This window comes from Etheostoma spectabile, chromosome 1 (assembly GCF_008692095.1).
Source record: "Etheostoma spectabile isolate EspeVRDwgs_2016 chromosome 1, UIUC_Espe_1.0, whole genome shotgun sequence".
In the NCBI taxonomy this organism is placed as follows: domain Eukaryota; kingdom Metazoa; phylum Chordata; class Actinopteri; order Perciformes; family Percidae; genus Etheostoma; species Etheostoma spectabile.
Genome location: NC_045733.1, coordinates 30,417,506 through 30,421,170, shown reverse-complemented (window position 1 = coordinate 30,421,170; position 3,665 = coordinate 30,417,506). Strand labels below are relative to the sequence as shown.

At 42.1% G+C, this 3,665-nt stretch overlaps 1 long non-coding RNA gene across 1 annotated transcript in view; it reads right to left on the bottom strand.

Moving 5' to 3' along the window:
• LOC116687315 (uncharacterized) overlaps positions 1-3,665 on the bottom strand; it is a 24,057-nt gene that overhangs the window by 19,774 nt on the left and 618 nt on the right. The gene's annotated exons all lie outside the window — the stretch shown is intronic.

Genomic DNA, 3,665 nt, shown 5'->3' with positions numbered 1-3,665 from the left:
TACTTTTACTTGAGTAAAGAAGTTAAATCAGTACTTCTACTTTTACCAGAGTATTTTTTGACACAAGTATCTGTCCTTCTACTTACGGGAAGTGAGTACTTTTGCCATTTTTGCAGAGCACACACAGAGTGTTGTATGAACCGGCGTTTTAACATATTAACGGCGATGATTAGCTAAGTAGGAAAGTAGGGCTTTCATGATAACTCCTGCCATAACTTTGATCTAAATAGTTAAACTAACACATATACTAGTCCTGCATGGGTTCACACACCAAACTACGCATGTACAATACGCACGTTTTTCCAGAAACCAGACAGAATGAAGAAAAGGGATAAATAAAAAGTCTGCCGCCTCTCAAAACAGACATCAAAGCACAGTGCCGCTCACTAAACCCATTGGACTACAGGGCCACCGTCCACCTGGGGGGGGGGGGCGTGGACCTTCTCAACATTGTATGTGGCGTTTTCTTTAGCGGGCTGCAAATGTTCCACCAAAACAAGTCTCTTCCTGAGACTATTTAGCAGAGCCAAAAACTTTCATGATGTTAGGTGTGTTTCTCCTTCCAACCAGAGACGTGGGCTTTTCTTTTGGCCATGCATCTCTTTGCAACCTTGCAAACTGTTAGCTGGTTGGTTTGTGTACAACGTCCATAGCAACACACAGAGCTGATCGTAAGCTGTAAACAGTCACAAACTGCAGTAAAAACCCTGATTGAGACACGTATTCTGAATGCACTGTATGCATGTCCAAAGATTGCAGAATAATACCGGCATATCACAGGTGTCAATCGGTAATGCAATCGGAAAAACAGTGGAACATTAGTATGCATGTAAACGTACTCACTAAAGGAACACAATGCTTCTGTCTGGAGCAGCGATGACACAAGGTCCTAGACTCCACTTGCAGTACCGGCTGTCTCTGACTGTGTGGATAGGGTGTTGATTTGTAGCTACAAGCCCAAATGTTTTTTTCTGTTTATACAAAAAAGATCAGTAGTAAGCCTCAAATGAAGGCAGCAGTTTCACATGCATATTCATGTGCAGTGGGCCAAGGGCCAATAGATTTTGGAACGGATCCAAATCACGGAGCAGATATACAAATTACTTTTGACTTAGTTAACATTGCGAGATGTTAACTAAGTCAAAAGAAATTTGTGTGTGGCCTTTGCTGGCAGCGCTCTCCCGCGGCCCTTTTAGTTAGTTTTGTTGCTTTAACATTCATGCATTTCCAGGAATGCAGGAAAAAAACACGAAGACAAAGCTCTGCAGGACAATTTTGTATTCCAAAAGAAATCCAAAGTGTTTATAATATGTTAGTTAATTTGAGTAATTTAACGGAATATGTTATAAATTACGTTTTAGGGAATGAATTTAGTAAACTGTAGTGGAATAAGTTTTAAAAGCAACCCTCCCAACACTCACTGCATTTTTAGAAAGGTCACTGATTACAATTTATGGAGACATTTTTGTAACATTATACGTTGCATCAATCAACTGTTGTTTGACCTTTTTGTTATTAAAGCAACACTAAAGCACTTTTTTTCACAGGTTGGAAGCAGACTTGTCCGTTGCATTACATTATGTAAGTTTGCCAGATCGGGGAGCGGTACTGTAGTTTGATGAGACATTACGACAGCGGTAATGGACAATTCCACTTCCAACCTGTAGGGGGACTGAAGCGGGAAAAGTGCTTTAGTGTTTGATGCAGGAACCTCAGTCTCATTTCATTTTCCAGATGAACACAGTGCTGCTGTTGCTGCTGACATTTGTGTGATGTCCTCTGACAGTTGAACTCAGAAGTCAGAGAAGTCATTACAGCGCCGCACACTCAACACACCAGAAGCAACCTGCATGAAGAGTTGAGTATCCGCCGTGGGATACGAGGAATAAAAAATACTCCATGTCACTGTTAGTTGGTTCTTGGCTCAGTCAGGAAAGACTTGAGATGTTGGTAACATCTGAGAATACAGTATGTTTGGACGAACCTGACAGTCTAGGAACATTTCCTGACATCTGGTGTGTTTTCCCCTAACCCCCAATTTTTGCTCAAAGCCGATCCACAGTTGGTGGAAACCCGGGGCAACCTTCCGCTCTCTGCGTGTTGTTGTGCTATAAATCCCATCGCTTCTAACTTTGAGCTAGCAAGCCAGATGCGGAAAATTAGCACGCTTTGAAGAGAATTTGGATGGTGCAACAATTCAGGCCTGCTTGATTCTTACGGGAAATGGTTGTTAAGATTGACAAAGAATATGTTTATGTTTCTCTCTAACTGGGAAGCTTTGGGACCGATTGGAACAGCTGGATCCACAGCTATTCCCGGGGATCCGAGGTGGTGTTCCAAGGCCAGAATAGAAACGTAATACCTCCAGTGGTTCTGCTTCTCTTTCCAGTTAGACATGCCTGAAATACCTTGGTAAGGTGTCCTGGAGGCATCCTCGCCTGATGCCCAAATCACATTAGCTTGCTCCTTTAAACCGGAACCTGACACGCCAGACCTTGTAAGATAACCTTTCACCATGAAGACACAGTTATATTCTGAGCTCATCATGCTCAGAAACCCTCCATAAGAATAAGACTGTTTGTCGGGTGTGTGTGTAGAAAATGTAAAGTGCTGCTTCTGTAGGCAATAAACAAATGCACATTTTTTAAGTTACCTTTTTTATTTAGAGTAGACACATGTGAGAATATTGAAGGTATAGTAAGTTATGTTGATCCAATGCACATCTCCTCACCGTCACATAGCTCTCTGTTTTCAAATTAAATTGGAAAGATGACTTCAACCTTAACTTTATTAGCCAGAATGAGATTTGATCTGCAGTAGGCATCGAATAAAATCAAGGACAAACAAAAGAGTATTGACTGCAAAACAACACCTTCACAAATGGAAACAATGCAGGCTACACCTGCCAAACTGCACCAGAAAGTAAAAAACAAGCTAACATTAGAAAAAAGGCAGTGAAGAAAAACATGTTAGGTGATGTACAGAGGCATGTAAAAATTGAATGGAATAAATGAATAAATAATCAATCAAATCTTATCCAGCTGTCTAACACAGATATGCATAGAATGCAGCAGTGAATAAAGTAAATTAAGCCTTTCAATGGCCACAGGGACAAAAGAAGCCCTGGTACACCTTGTTCTTGTTCAAGGCTTTCGGAAATGGCGGCCAGAGACCAAACTCCTTCAGAAGTGGGTGGTTAGGGCAGTTGAGAATTTGTTGGGTCTTGCAGGTGACACCCCACCAATTAATATCCGGCAGCTGGGCTTGCTGCACCCCGATCACCTCTCCTGCCACTTTGACCAGGCTTGCTAGCCTGATTTTTTTAGCAGCCAATGGAAGCTACCACGCAAAACCTGAAGACGGACTCCTTAAAAAACTGATAAAACAAAGTCATTAAAACATTGCACACACTGCATGACTTTCTCAAAAAGAAAAGCCTGATGGTAGAGGGTGGGGGGAGGCGGTCCACATTTTTACTGCTCTTGGGGAGCTGTTTCACAAAAGCAGAATTTATAAATCCAGGATAACCAATAAAGCGAGGCTTAACCTAGTCTAATCTGTGCATTCACGAAGGCCAAGTCAGGCTGAGGAGGATCGACTAGGCCGAGCCAGGCTGAAATAAAGTTAATTTGTTAACTAAGGTTCGGGAGCAGGGCCACGCCTAA